Below are 17311 nucleotides of genomic sequence, written 5' to 3'. Positions count from 1 at the left end.
GATTATGATATTTGTATTTGGACATTGTATTGGGTATGCCAGACTCTTTGGGCGCCCATCCATTAGCTTTATTTCTATTTTGTGCTAAAGCAAACTCAAAAGCCAAAAGTGTGCTATTTTGTAATTTGGGCTATTATTTGAGCTTGAAGATTATTAATACAAAAAATGCATGCTTTATGGAGCGCTCACACAAGGCATGGGGGGAGATTGCACCCAATTGGTCTCTTGTTCATGTCGTGCATGCTTTCTACCTTGATTTTTGTGCAAAAAATAGAGTTCTTTTGTTCTTGGGGACCTTCTAGCGCTCACTACGTGAGCATATAGCATCCGATCTGTGCACCACATGGCCTGTAGACATTGATCATGGTTGGCAAATAAGAGCTGCAAATAATTCTTCAGGGGAGCTCTATGTTGCATGTCCTAATGTAAAAGTGATGATTAGTAATGTACAGGAAGAGCAATACTTCTTTGTGCAAGATAATTCCTCATATGCAGTGATTTTGGGACAACCCTATATTATAGGTGTGCGTATGGAAACAAAGGTGCTTGATGATGGTTCTGCTTATGCAAGAGTCAGAAGCAAGGATGGGAGAAAAGCAGTCCAATTTCTTACTGTTTGTGTTAATCATCCTAGAAATTTGGATACTTCGAGAGTCTCCTTTGGTTCCAAATGCAAGGGAATTCAAAGACCTGGATTTTCATTAAGCACTGATGTAATGCGTGCGCGGCTACAATAGTGTTGTTCAGAGAGTGTACTCGCCTCTTGATGAAATGAAGCATGTATATACTATTGGTAATTCTTAGTTTACAGCAAACAATTCATGTTGGTTTAAGCCTATGGAAGCTATGTGCAGGGCTGAACACATATCTATGAAACAGACTACTAAGGAACTGAGAGTATTGGGACTGTTAGATGAAAATGAAGGCATTTCAGGCATGTTTTATGGGCTGAATATTAATGACACTATGGCTGAAATTTTGGCAACTATACATGCAGAAAATGAGGCTGAAAACAGAGTGTTATCAGTATGTTCTTTGGACATGTATGATGTTATAGCATTGTTTTCTCAACAAGAAGGATTACAATGGTTGAAGCACTTACTTCTTGTTGGTTTTTTCTTCTTCTTCTTTCACACACTATACAATATACACAAAGTATAGATAAGATATAACATAAAGGAAAGTGGCCTTCTAAGTCAAACAGTGCATAACCAACTACACTAATCGACTGACATTATATCTTTGCCACCTGTAGGTAGGTGTAACAAACTAAATATAATAAGTGATAAGTCACTGGCCATGTGAGTATCATAATGACCACCAATGTGCTAAGTGTAGACGTGCGGACTCATCTAGCCAAGCAGTCCATCATCAATGTCTGCATGTGTTGAGCTTGCCATCTCAACACTCCCCCTCAAGCTTAATTATATATCTGCAACTCCAAGTAAGCTTCGAAACTTTTGAAGCTTCTCTGCACCCAATGCCTTTGTGAAAATTTCAGCTATCTGATCTTATGTGCTGACATATACCAAGTCAATCTCTCCTGCAAGTACCTTCTCTCTCAAAAGTGGTAGTGCACCTCAATGTGTTTTGTCCTAGCATGGAACATTGGATTCCTAACTAGCTGTATGCTGCTCATGTTGTCACAATGAATGACAACTGGACCATCTCCCTGCACGTCCAAATCACCTAATAACTTTTATAGCCATACCACCTCACATGCTGTTATAGTAGCATCTCTATACTCAGCCTCTGTACTCGATAAAGCAACTATAGGTTGCTTTTTGTTGCTCCATGTAACTACTGCACTACTAAGGGAAAACATAGATCCACTTGTAGATCTTCTATCTACATGCTACTAGCCCAATCTGCATCTGTGTATCCAAAGACCTGTACATCCTTACCTGCCTCATAAAAAAGTCCATAATGTAAAGTGGACTTCACATACCTCAATATATATCTAATTGCATCCAAATGAGGCTTTCTAGGAATCTACATAAACTGACTGACAAGGCCAATAGCATAGCTTAAGTCTGGCCTTGTGATAGTCATGTAAATCAAACTATTGATTGAACCTGTTTTGCTAGTTATCACCAGCACATCCCATACCACGGCCTCTCGAGGAGGATCTACCATGTCCCCTTCCTGAACTTGAGTAAAATGCTTGGACTTATTCACCATTTCTTTCAGATGAATCACCCTGCATATTGATCTCTTCAATCATGAGAGAGATTAGCTCACCAAAATCTAGAAATGGCTTCCATAAATATACTGAAGTAACAAATGATTTTCATGCATTCTCATTGTTAAGGCTACTCAGAGTGGATGAAACCAAATCATCATCATCTGGCATTGCATCAATCACTGTTAAAGCATCTACAATGCTCCTCACCTTCAACACATACTCATTGACCTACATTTTCTCTTTCTTCAAGGCATTCAACTCTTGCTTGAGTTGAATCTTTCGTGCCTTTGTATTTATTAAAAATATGCTCTCAAAATTTGTCCAAGCTGCATGTGAAGTTTTTGCATTCCTAATATGTCCCAGCATAGTATTATCAATGACTGCAGATAGCCAGTACATCACCTTTTTGTCTTTTGCATTCCACTCTTTCCATGCTTTTAACTCATCTGCAGTCGGAGGGATACCCAACTCTGGCTCCTTTTCTTCACCTGAAACAAACTCATAAAGTCCCTTTCCAATGAGGAAGTTCATCACACGAAACTTCCATGAAGGGTAGTTGTTCTTGTTGAGCTTCTCAATAATCGAATTTCCACTGTTTTTTGCCATTATCACAAACAAGGATACAACACAGCAAGCTAGTCTTCTGCAATCTTTCACAACACGTGCACAGCAATACACCAAGCAACCTTTTTCACTGATTGCTCAATAGTACATGTAATATGCAACCTATTTGCAGATAAACCTTATATTTTCTTCCTATAAATACCTCAAAAATTACAGATTCGCAATCGATAACCTGTGCACCCACTTTCGGTCAATACAGCTGAAATCACAATGTACCCTGAAACTGCTGCCTGCAACCTTGCGGCTCTAAAACGGGGCCTGAAACGGCCTTAGATGCCCAAAATAACTATGGGGGAGACTAAAGGGCTTATATGCAAAATATACAGTGATCTGCTTACACACCAAATCTCACAGCAATCTGAGATTTTTGTTTAACGCTGCTTCTGATGCCTCCACATGCACTATCCAAGAGAGAGAGTGGAAGAATGGGAGAGCTTCTTACCCGTTGCTTGCTTACTTGAACATTTCTTCTTCTCCTTCACTTCAACCTTCAAAATCAGCCTCTCTCAGTAGCATGGCTCTGATACCATGTTAAGAATCGCATGATGGGGGGATGTGCTTGAGCTGTTGCGCCAAACACATGCTGTATACACAAGAGGAAGCTTACTCAAGAACACAAGAAGAGAGATGGAGGCCAAAACATTTTCTTGCTAGTTTCTTCTTCTTCTTCCACACACTACACAATGTACACAAAGTATAGATAAGATACAACATAAAGGAAAGTGGCCTTCTAAGTCAAATAGTGAATAACCCACTACACTAATCGACTTGCGTTATATCTTTACCAGTTGTAGGTAGGTGTAACAAACTAAATATAATAAGTGATAAGTCAGTGGCCATGTTAATATCATAATGACCACCAACGTGCTAAGTGTAGAGTGCGGACTCATTTAGCCACGCGGTCCATCATCAATGTCCGCACGTGTTGAGCTTGCCATCTCAACAAAAGTATAAGATAGTTGACAAAAAGGTGAAACCAATTGCTTTGCCACTTCCACCAGAGAGTGAGGGTATGTATGAAAAAGTGTCAAGGCAATCAAGCTTATGGGATCCTAATGATATAGGTCATCAATTTACATCTGAAACATTACACAAATTGAAAGTTGGTGCAGAAGGATTTCTTTTGCCTACTGAGAGAGACTATTTTATGCGGATGTTGGCTAGACATGGAAAGGCATTTGCATTTCAGTCAAGTGAAATAGGTTATATGGATCCAAATGTTGTCTCTCCTATGGTCATATTTACGATGCCACATATACCATGGAACTTGAGGCCTATTCCAGTGCCTAAAGCTTACTTTCCAAAGCTGATGGATTTGCTAAATGAAAAGATTCGCATGAAGATCTTGGAGCCTTATTTAGCCCGTACTCAAATTGTTGGTTTACTATGCCCAAAAAGAATGGGGCTTTGAGATTTATTCAAGACATGCAACCGGTCAATAAAGTAACCATAAGAAATGTGGGTGCAGGTCCTGTGGTTGATGAATTTGCAGAGGCTTTTGTAGGCAGAGTGATCTATTCTTTGGGTGATCTTTACTCGGGTTATGATTAGTTTTAGCTTGCAATTGAAAGCAGGGATATCACAACCATGAAGACTCCCTTAGGGTTAGTACGGATATGTACTCTCCCACAGGGAGCAACAAACTCAGTGGCACACATGACAAATGCTATGAATAGGGTACTCATGGATTTTATACCACAATTGACTATGCCCTTCTTGGATATGTTCCAATCAAAGGGTGTGTAGTGGATGAAAAGAATGAAGAGATGGATGTACATGGATGTAGATAGTTTGTTGCATACCATATTGTGGATTGTGAGAGGATTTTGATACGTCTAAAAGAGGTGCATTTAACTCTTTCTAGACAAAATTCTTTCTTTGGAGTTGAAGAGGTTTTGATTGTTGGGCATATGTGTGGGCCTTATGGGCAAAGGCCATCACCAGCAAAAATAGATGGGATTGATAGAATGCAAGATGTATGCACGAATGTATCAGAGGTGTGTAGATTCTTGGGCGCATGTGTATTCTATTTGATATGGATTCCTCACTTTGCACATGTAACCGATGCTCTTTATCAACTTCTAAGGAAATGTCAAAAATTTCATTGGGAAAGGAAGCATCAGAAAGTAATGAAGAAATTGAAGCAACTCTTAAAATCTATTCCTACATTGAGAAAGGCTGACTATTCACGTGGAAAGCCTATCATTATTACTATTGATACAAGCCCAATCGGGATTGGATGGGCAATTGGGCAAGATGATGAGGAAGGGCAAAGATATGCAATTTGCTTTGGTGCTAAAGTATTGACTAAACGACAGAGAAGATATCCATAGGTTAAAAGAGAATTATGGGGAATTGTGACAGCCCTTAAATGTAATAAGGAGTATTTTATGGGTACTCATGTAGTCATTGAGACCAATTATTTGCCGATATTGGGTATGATTACTAGTTGTGCTACTCCGGACATTGCTATGCTCCGATGGATTGCATACATCAAATCTTTGAACCCTGAATTTCAGCATATTACAGGAAGAGATAACCTAGTGTTAGACATGTTATCTCGAGCACATTATGAGAATGAAGATGGGATGATAGATGAGGAGGAAGAAGATGTCTTTCTTATGGCTGAAAATGATGTTGCAAGAGTGAATTTAGCAATGCAAGGTGTTGCTACAACATTAACAGAATCTTGGACAACAAAGAGGAGACACTTTAGATGTTTTGTATCTTGTGTAGAAGTGTTTCTGGAAGCCAAATATGCAGAAGAGTGGCTAAGAATTGGTCAATACCTCAATACATTAACAAAGAGATGAATGGTCATATGAGAAGTTTAAGAAAATCAAGAGGAAAGCGTATGGATTTTTTTTAAAAGATGGATACTTATGGAACATGCTAAAAAGAAAAAGGGTATGCCATTGTGAGTTTTGGGTGACAGAGCTTCACAAGTAAAAGTAATGCAAGAATTTCATAAAAGCTTGTGGGCTGGTCATAGAGGTGTTTGGGGTACTTTTACAAATATCAAAGAAAGATATTGGTGGCAAGGTATGTATAAGGATGTTGCTCACTTTGTGGAAACATGTACGACATGTCAAATATATTCATCTATGAGACATTGGGATGGATTGCAACCCACATATCCATTGTCTCTTCATTTTAAGTGGGTGGTGGATTTGGTCACAATGCCTACAGGTCTTTGGAAAATGAGGTATCTTGTGCTTGCTTGTGAAGACTTGACTAATCAAATGCAAGGGAAAGCTTTACGTACCAAGACAATAAATTCTATGTGTACTTTTCTCTTAGAAGAGATCTTTTGTCGGTATGACTGTGTGGGAAAAATTACAGTAGATAGGGGTGAGTTGGATGCAGATGAAGCTCATGATTTCTATGCATGGTTGGGGATAAAGCTTGCTTTAACTTCAGCCTATAACCCTGAAGGAAATGGAAAAAGTAAAAGAGGTCACCCACCTATTGTGAAGGCATTTGCAAAAGCATGTGGAGAGAAGGTAAAAGAGTGGCCATGATTGCTCCCTTATGCTTTGTGGGCCGACAAAGCAATTCATAGTGCTATTACAGGATATATGCCTGCAAAATTGATGTATAGTCAAAAACCTATCATGCCGATAGAAGAGATAATAGTCCCATGGAGTGTGTTACCTTGGGAGGAGTAGTTGAATCAAGAGGAGTTGTTGGCCTTACGCATTAGACAGTTGGAAAGAAAGTTAGAAGACATAGAGGTAGCAATTGCAAAGTTAAGGGTAGCAACGATACAGAACAAGAAATGGTTTGACAAAAGACATAGACTGAGACCAAGAACCATACAAGATGGGGATTGGGTATTGGTTTATGATAGCAGTTTAGACAACTAGCATAGTGCCATGCGTAAAGTTCCAAAAGATGGTTTGGACCCTATGTGGTAAGACACGTGTTTGATAATGCTACTTATGCATTAAATGAATTGGATGGGATAGCCATCAAACTTTCGTTAGCAGGGAAAAGAATCAAATTATTCAAAAGGCAGGAATCTACTACCTATGAGTTGCCAGAATTGGAAGAAAATGGTGGTCATGATATAGGGGCTAGCCAGGAGATATGGAAGATGAAGAAGTAAAGGATATGGTTGCACAAGATGAGAAGGACTCAGAATCTGGTGACAACCAGGATTTTGGCACATATCGGAGGATGTGCAGGTTCAGAGGGGGTGGATGTCGTGATGTTATGAGGACACAGTGTGAAAAAGTATGGAATGCATCATCATCCGACTTCTTTATTGATCTAGAGAGTCAATGTGATCTGAGCCATTAGTACTAGTGTGAGTTGCATGGATTATCCAAAAATACTAGATTTTTGGATAATTTTAGCCTATTTTTTATCTGAAAAAGTTAGAAAAAGCTTCTAGATTAGGATGGCATGCAAAAAGCTAGTTGCTTTTTTAGCCAATTATGGGATTTTCACAAGAGGTACAGATGGACGAAATCACCGCATCGTGATCGCTTTAAACAAGCTGAAAACTGCAGATTGAACTGAAAGAAGAAGAAGACGTGATCTGGGAGATCCATGATCAGGTGTCCTAGTATTTTACCCCCCTTTTGGAGCCAACGAAGCCATCAGATTTGGGTTTTGAGTAGCAGAGAAGGAGTTGTAATTTTGATACACATTTTGTTCTACGAAGAAGCTCCAAGCGATCTCATGCCTGGAGATTTCTTCTAAGTAGTGCAAAGATTCCAGGTTCTTTCAATACATATTGATTCAATTCATTGTGCTTTGTCTTTGTAGTATTTACCACTTGTGTATTCTTTATCTTCTCTTCCATCTCCTATCTCTACTTCCTTCTACTTCTGATCCCCGGTGGATTCGACCTTTCGACAAAAACCCCTTCGATAGCGCGAGGGGGAGGGGGGGAAGGGACACATATACAAATATGTATACAGAGAGTTGATTAATGGCATAACTCAAAGTGGTTACATGCACAATAATGGTGACAAGCAAATTGAAAGATAAAGTGGATAGGTGTATATTGCTTGAATGTGCTTCTAGTAATATTGTGAAGAAAGCAAGACCATATTGAAGTAATATATGCCTTCTACATTTTATCCCTAGTCTTGAGACAATCACTATTGCTTAATATATATAATCAAGTATGTTAACGACCGAGTGTTTGATGATTAGAAATTCTATGTAATTGTACATATTTAGGGATGAGATATCCCCTTGAGTGTACCCATATATTAGGTATTCTACTATTCTTCTATATATACCTCTTGATGTTCCAACCTTAGCTCATGGACACACACATATTTACGTGCGTGCATGCACATGCACGCACGCACGCGCGCGCGCACACACACACACCCCTATGCTATAGATGCTCATACACCTTCACATGTTCACCCTTACGTACAGGTATTAACATTTGATTTTAAACTTTCTATATACGCATATATGTTACATCACACTTGGATTGGAAGAACTCAATTCCCAAGTCAATGGAAATACTAAACAAAGGTGTAGAAACCTTCCCACCTCTAAGTACACACCTTTATCATTCTCACATCTAATATCTCTTTGATTCCATACCATTAGAAAGTCTATGTATAGTTAGTTGCATGAAAAGCATTGACCTCTTTTAGGTGTCAATCAGCATAGACTTGACATGGAATTCTTCTACCTTTGTGACTTATATCACATTTCCATGAAAAGTATTGACCTCTTTTAGGCATCAATTAACATAGGCTTGAGTGGGTAGGTAAGTGATTTGAGAGCCTTGCTATGCTTTACTACTTTACTTCTACTATTTCAAAGAGATAACACATGGGGATGATTTATATGGAGATCCTTGAGCTTGAAATATAGGTTAGAACATCGATCGTTAATACACCAATCCAAATGAGCATATTTTTGCCTTAGAGCTAGGGGCACATTAGATATAGCACTGAATAGGAATACCTAGTTTTGACTATACTAACTAATTTGGATGTATGAGTTTGATGTATTATTGTTTGGCATGAGTGCGTATTTAATCAAGGTTGCTAAATATGGCAGCAAGACCATGCCCACTGATTGATACGTCTCATATGGCCATAAATGTGAGTTATTATTGCCTACATACTAACTATGAAATTCAACATGAGGACACAACTCCTTACCTTGCTAATCTATTATGGTATCTTGGTGCTTTGATATCATGGTTACTTAGAAGTATCAACTTGGCAAGTGTAATAGACTAGTAGCTTTTTGTAGCAAAAGCATATACTATGAATAGTATAGTGATGACTTGTACATCAATAATCTGAGTTATGGTAGTTTTGGCAATATATGCATGTGCCATGGATGTAAGTGTGCATGCATCTTCTTGATCTTTTTTGCTTCTTCTTCTTACTCCTCCTCCTCCCCATTCCCTTTCTCTCATTTGCCCTTCCTTCCTTCCTTCCTTCCTTTTTTAGGCTTTTGTTTTAACTTTCCATAGGCAAAGGCCATTGTGATCATTCTCTTGCCCAGAGGGGATTGGATTTCTCTTGCCCAGAAGAGGGTATTGAATTTCTCTTCTCAAAAAGGAAAACCTTTTCGAAATAAGGACAAAATTGTTTGGGTGGGACCACTAAATGACATGCGACACACTTATATTTTACGATCTCGACCACCATTCCTTGCGATATTCATTCTTTCGAATCGAGCATATTGCATACCAAGGAAGAAGGAAGGGGGGTGGGATGGATCAAACAACCATGTAAATATGATGCGCCTCTCTCTATGCTTGGTAATTGAATGCATGGAAACATGTAATCACTTGAAGGTAATCACATTCTCACAAGTGTAGCACAATCCATTGCAAAGGAAATAAGGCTGCCTGGTGCTTGTTACTCGAGCACAATTTTTTCTCTTTATTGTGTGCAAATGGTGTAGGGACTAAGGGGATCAACCGAGAGAAAATTTTATGCAAGGGTATGGTTCCAAAGGATGAATCCAAGCCAAATGCAAAGCAAAGCAATAGTTCTCTGGTTAGTGTATACCTAAGTCGGTCAAAGAGTGCTCAAGGCTTCATGGACCACCAAAGCCTGACTATATCCATCATAGAGAAAGAAAGATCAAGCAACAAACAATCATTGCATAGCTGAGAGGTAAGCATAATACATGTAGCTTTTCTTATCGATGTTTTATGGTCCTACTACACATTGAGTTTGAAACAATATATCAATGATTATGTTTTATGAATGTCTCATGGATCCATCTTCTCATGTTTCAAACATGTCGTATGTAGGTTTAGAAAAAGAAGATAAATGAAAGAATGAAATGTTTGTAGGTCTGGGCTATATCAATGTGAGATCATGCTAGGAAAATGGACAAGTAACTAGAAAATCTATCATGATAGATGAGATCGTCAATTTTGTTCACTTTATGTAAAGACATAAAGACAAGTAGAGGCAAGGCACAACTTTGTGATAATAAGAAATATAAGAAAGAAAGTAAGCAAACATCTATTTCTTTTCTTGGAAACTCTTGGTTGTCTTGAACTTCTCATGAATTGTGTAGTTTCTTCCTATGAAGCTTGCTACAGGTTCAAGGCTGGAATTCGACATTGATAGCATGTTTGCAAGAGAGGTGATCTCTCTTGAGCTTGAAATTTTTTGGTTAGGCAGTTTTAAATTTTCCCTCTACTGATTGATTTTGAGGAAAAATTATTATAGATTATCCTAAATAGTAGGAGGATAATGCACTAGCATAGATGAACCTACAACTTATGATAGTCTTTGTGGTCTACAAAGGGCAGCCATGGTATATTTAAATTTACTCTTTGGCCCAAAGCACCTCCTTAGTGCTTCCTATTGACACATGATAATACCAACAACAGCTCTCTCTACTTCCTCATCCTCAAGCTCCACAACTACCTCTTTGAGAGCAAGGTACTGGATTGCATGAGGTCAAAGAGAATGAAATGTTTATCAAATCTTTTGCCTCCTACTGTGACCACATAGGGTGTTCCTTCCATCCCTATTCTTTTCCTATTGCAACTATACAAGAATAGGGATATGTATAATGACCACACCTCTTGCAATATTTCGGGAAATCAGGGAGATCTTGAGGAAGAACAAAGCCAAACTAGCATGGTCAAATTACTAAGGTGAGCTAAATGCTCACTTAGAAGTATGCTACTTTTTGTTTCCCATTACTTTTTGTATATTCTCATTGTGTTCTTAAAACAAAACACAAATTGGTTGCTAGAGACATTCCTTAGTATGGTAGAAAAAAATTTTATTTGGATAGCTTCTTGAACTATAGAGAAACATTGCTTAATTTGATATGTACCTAGATCTGTAGGTAAAGCTAAATACATAAGAAGAGGAAGGTAGAACATTGGATGTGGATCAAGGAATTGCAATAGGCTACAAAAAGGGAGGTGAGGGAGGACATGAGGTTTAATCCCTACATAAATCATTGTAGACTATAAAAAGGGGGAAGGGGAGGAGGTTTGATCATTGTATCAAATCATTGCTACAAAAATAGGTGATCGGCAATGGGGCATGTTCTCAACCTCCTCTCCATTTTTGTGCCATGGTTGGGATATGTACACATTGTAGTGGTGTGTTTGATATCCCATTCCCCTCCTACAAGGTTGATATGAGATGCTTCTCAAACTTTAGTTATTGTGCCTCCATTTCTTGCCAATCCATCCTCCTCATGTTGCCATTTTCTCAAACTACATTGAAGTAGGCTGTAGAAGTTGAAGCGGTTCTGTGTGTGTGTGTGTGTGTGTGTGTGTGTGTGTGTGTGTGCGTGCGTGCGTGCGTGCGTGCGTGTGTGTGTGTGTGTGTGTGTGTGTGTGTGTGTGTGTGTGCGCGCGCGCGCGCGCGCTCACGCATGCATCTCTTTCCACCAAGGAGCTTTGCTATCCATCATTTGCAATCTACAAATGACCTTTGCTACGATGTTGTATGAGGTGGGAGTAGTCTTGCGCAAGGTGGGAGAGGTACTATAAGAGACCAAAGTTGGAGCCATGGTGGGATATTGTTTCATTGGGCCTTTCTATTTTCCTTTCCATTTAAGTTTAAATACTATTTAAAAACAAGTCAAGATGTTTGGTTATTGTCACCCTATTCATTGCCATGAGAACCTGTTGTTGTTTAAGTTGTTGTTGGTCATGACACTACTATTGAAGGTTGTTGAGTACTACTTCTTGCAGCCAATGACCTGCTACCGTCATCAATTGATGTGATGTTTTTGCTACCCCTGTGTGAAGGCTTTCAATACCTATACTTTATAGCCAAATGAATCCAAGATTTATTGGTGTCAAAAATTAGAGATGAGAGCTAGGGAACAATTAGCTACGCAAATAGTAATTGAAAGGAAAATTGGTTTGCCCAAAATCAAGTCTCTCAGAGGTTATAATGCTTGCCTTTTTGTGTCAAGATAGTAGTTTAAATGCCATGGGGTGTTTGAGTTACATTGTGTGAAACCATTGTTTCTATGGAATAAGTAGGATTGCTGCTCCATAGCTGCGTGGGTCCTAACTATGGTGTCTGAATTCATATGCACACAAACTACCTCACATGTGGCAAGTTAACAACTAGGGAATGGCTCCTACCTAAAGGTGCAAATAAACCACCCATGGGAGGGTTTTGGGCCCCTTTCTGTGGGAATTTAATGAAATTTTCTGCCATTGATAGATTGGCCACTCATTGGAGAGAATATGTCTACCACACACATTGAAACTTTGGAAGGACTAGGTGAGGTATTGATGCGAGAATGGAATAGATGCCCCCTACTGTACACTACTTGCCACTACTTGCAAAAGGAAACAAAATGAACAGCATGCAAACTTGAATTCAAGTTAGAAGGTTGCCTATAGTCCAACAAAAAGACAAGGATACTCAGGTATTTGTGTAGACTGCTTGATCCATTGTTCAATAAAGATGCCTTAGAAACCCTCAAGTCTGATGATAGATTTGATGGACTTAGGTTACCATCTCAAGTTTACACGCCACCATCGCCAGCTGAGTCTTGCATGGTCTCTCCTTGGAAAGAAGGATACCCCGCGTATAGCAGAGGTATTTTACTTTTTATTTTCCCTGTGCAGCATTTGATTGGTTTTTAGTGTCCATTGGAATACTTTTGTTTACTTTGGTAACTTTGTGTTTACAGCATCACCATCTCCATGGGACAGATATTCTCCATCTCCACAACCCATCAAGGCTGGTGGGTAGCCCCCTAGAACATCTTTTACTCAAGGAAATAGGAGATCCCATCATTTACAGTTTTAGTCACGAAAAACGTCTTATGAAGAGGTAAGGAATATTTGTAAACTAGGATCAGTTGCCTTTGCACTTTGATAAGTTGGCTATGTGCTTCATAAACTTATTTTGTACTAATTACCTAGTGGCTATATTATGCAAGATTTCTTTGGCTATGAGGCTCTAATGTGGGCAAACTATTGGCTCTTGTTTGCCATTAAGTTACTAGAGTAAAATGATATTTGCAAACATGAGATAGCCTAGTTTCTGTGCTATTCATTTCATCGTAGCGGCTCAAGGCTGATTTTTCTAACCTCCTCATCTAATGCTTAATGCTTATGCTTATCATCAAATATGTAGGTTAACGATGACAGTGGTAACTTTATGGAGAGGGAGGATGATTTAGAGAATGATGAAAGCCTACGTGCAGAGATGGAGGAAGCTGAGCGAGATGTAGATTGCTCTTGCTGAGTGTGTACAAGGATACTTAATAAGCAATACATGAATAAACTAATGCAGAATTTGAAATTGTAGATTGTTGTAGAAAATGTAGACAACAAATGGTTGGAGACATGCCAATTTTGGTTAGAGACAAGTAGCCCGAATAGTAGTAGACAAAAAAGGGTAGGCTGGGGGGTAGTTGTTGAACGAGATTCCAACTAACATGTATCCCTTTGTATCCAACCTTGGCAATGATAGCTCATCAATCCTCTATAGCATCCCAATCCCTGTAAATCCTCCTGGATCATGTGGCATCACAAACTCATATGTCGACTTGTACTCCTTCCTCTTCTTCATCTGTGTCAATGTGCTCATCTTCCACTAGGTTCTCCACTGCATAGGCATCTTCTGCATCTCTTCTCTTGCATATTCTGATCCTCTTTCCTATCCTTGGTACCCTCATCTTAGTCTCAAACATCTCTATCAAAGCATATGTCACATGCAATACTTTACATCCATCAGATTCAATCTTATCCTGTCCAAAAAACTGTCCTATAGGACCACCCTACAGAAAACTGCTCGTATCTCTTGAACCATAACTCAGATTACCAAGATTTAAAAAGAAAAAATGTAGCCCCATTGGCAATCTACAACTTTTTTGAAGACACCTGGACCAAATTGTGAAGATTTCAGCCCCTAAAATTTTATGCGCAACCTGCAGCTATTCATTGCAGCATGCAATCCCAGCCAGACATCGACCTTCCTGACTCTGTATCTCCTACATGTGAACTCAGATGTCAACCAAACTTTGTAGGACACTTCCCAAGGTATAAAAGGCCATTCTGGATGCCTTGGTCACCAATAATCCTCTCCCAATTAAAACAATTTTAAACATTTTCAGTTCAGCCCTGCGTGTCCATTGTAGTCTCTATAGCCATATCACCCTCCTAGATTAAACATCCATTGGATAGTCGACCAATAAGTTTCACTTTAAATAACTTGTATATTACATGGAATATTTCAATATCAAAGATCCACATCATCAATCCACTTAATTTGCTTAGGCCGTATTTCTTTGCATCCCGAATGGCGATATCCTCTGTAACCTGTATTGATGTCTCTATTGTATCTTCTATGATCTATTTACCCTTGACATTATCCGCATTGTCTTTCTCAGTATCCCAACCTACTGTAAATCCCCATGATGGTGTGGCCTCAGATTCAACAGCTGTATGGGATCGGTTGAATGTCTACATATCCTGATCCTCTTTCCTATCCTTGGTACCCTCATCTCAGTCTCAAACATCTTTGTCAAAGTATATGTCACATGCAATACTTTACATCCATCAAATTCAATCTTATCCTGTCCAGAAAACTGTCTTATAGGACCACCATGCAGAAAACTGCTCGTATCTCTTGAACCATAACTCGGATTACCAAGCTTTAAAAAGAAAAAATGTAGCCCCACTGGCACTTTTCTGAAGACACTTGTACCAAATTGTGAAGATTTCAGCCCCTAAAAATTTTTGCGCAACCTACAATTGTTCATTATAGCATGCACTCCCAGCCAAACATTGACCTTCCCGACTTTGTATCTCCTACATATGAGCTCAGATGTCAACCAAACTTTGTAGGACCCTTCCCAATGTATAAAAGGCCATTCTTGATGCATTGGCCACCAATATACCTCTCCCAATTAAAATAGTTTTAAACATCTTCAATTCAGCCCTGCCTATCCATTGTAGTTTTCTATAGCCATATCACCCTCCCGAGTTAAACATTCACTGGATAGTTGACCAATAAGGTACACATACATGCAAGACATCCCCTTTGATGTTAAATAACTTGTATATGACATGGAATATGTCAATATCAAATATCCACGTCATTAATCCACTTAATTTGCATAGGCCATATTTCTTTGAATCCCGAATGGCGATATCCTTTGTAACATGTATCAATGTCTCTCTCATATCTTCTATGATCTATTTACCCTTGACATTATCCACATTGTCTTTCTCAATATCCCAAACTACTGTAAATCCCCATGATGGTGTGGCCGCAAATTCAACAATTGTATGCGATCGATTGAATGCTTGCATATCCTGATCCTCTTTCCTATCCTTGGCACCCTCATCTCAGTCTCAAACATCTCTATCAAAGCATATGTCACATGTAATACTTTACATCCATCAGATTCAATCTTGTCCTGTCCAAAAAACTGTCCTATAGGACCACCCTGCAGAAAATTGCTCGTATCTCTTAAGACATAACTCAGATTGCCAAGCTTTAACAAGAAAAAATGTAGCACCATTGGCAATCTACAACTTTTTTGAAGACACCTGGACCAAATTGTGAAGATTTCAGCCCCTAAAATTTTCTGCGCAACTTGCAACTGTTCATTATAGCATGCAATCCCAACTAGACATCGACCTTCCTGACTCTGTATCTCCTACATATGAACTCAGATGTCAAGAAAACTTTGTAGGACCCTTCTCAAGGTATAAAAGGCCATTCTGGATGCATTGGTCACCAATAATCCACTCCCAATTAAAACAATTTTAAACATCTTCACTTCAGCCCTGCCTGTCCATTGCAGTCTCCTATAGCGATATCGCCCTCCTAGATTAAACATCCACTAGATAGTTGACCAATAAGGTATACATACATGCAAGACATCCCCTTTGACTTTCAATAACTTGTATATCACATGGAATATATCAATATCAAATATCCACGTCATTAATCCATTTAATTTGCTTAGGCCGTATTTCTTTGCATCCCGAATGGCGATATCCTCTGTAACTTGTATCAATGTCTCTCTTGTATCTTCTATGAAGTATTTACCCTTGACATTATCCACATTGTCTTTCTCAGTATCCCAAGCTACTATAAATCCCCATGATGGTGTGGCCGCAGATTCAACAACTGTATGGGATCTGTTGAATGCCTGCATATCATGATCCTCTTTCCTATCCTTAGAACCCTCATTGCAGTCTCAAACATCTCTATCAAAGCATATGTCACATGAAATACTTTACATCCATCAGATTCAATCTTATCCTGTCCAAAAAATTGTCCTAAAAGACCACCCTACCAAAAATTGCTCATATCTCTTGAACCATAACTTGGATTACCAAGCTTGAAAAAGAAAAAATATAGCCCCACTGGCAATCTACAAGTTTTTTAAAGACACTTGGACCAAATTGTGAAGATTTCAGCCCCTAAAATTTTCTATGCAACCTACAATTGTTCATTACAGCATGCAGCTAGACATCGACCTTCTCAATTCTGTATCTCCTACATACAAACTCAGATGTCAACCAAACTTTGTAGGACCCTTCTCAAGGTATAAATGGCCATTTTGGATGCATCGGTCACCAATAATCCTCTCCCAATTAAAATAGTTTTAAACATCTTGTGTTCAGCCCTGCATGTCCATTGCAGTCTCCTATAGCGATATCGCCCTATTGGATTAAACATCCACTGGATAGTCGACCAATAAGGTATACATACATGCAAGACATCCCCTTTGACTTGAAATAACTTTTATATCACATGGAATATGTCAATATCAAAGATCCACATCATTAATCCACTTAATTTGCTTAGGTTGTATTTCTTTGCATCCCGAATGGCGATATCCTCTGTAACCTGTATCAATGTCTCTCTTGTATCTTCTATGATCTATTTACCCTTGACATTATTTGCATTGTCTTTCTTAGTATCCCAACCTACTGTAAATCCCCATGATGGTGTGGCCACAGATTCAACATGTGTATGGGATTGGTTGAATGCCAGAGCTTGCTCTTTTCTCTTTTTGAGTTATGGAGGTTTT

This window comes from Lygodium microphyllum, chromosome 2, assembly GCF_053477565.2.
Source record: "Lygodium microphyllum isolate KBCC chromosome 2, Lygodium_microphyllum_v1.1.10, whole genome shotgun sequence".
Lineage (NCBI taxonomy): Eukaryota > Viridiplantae > Streptophyta > Polypodiopsida > Schizaeales > Lygodiaceae > Lygodium > Lygodium microphyllum.
The sequence above is the reverse complement of the archived record's forward strand: the minus strand, read 5'-3'. Positions refer to the sequence as shown.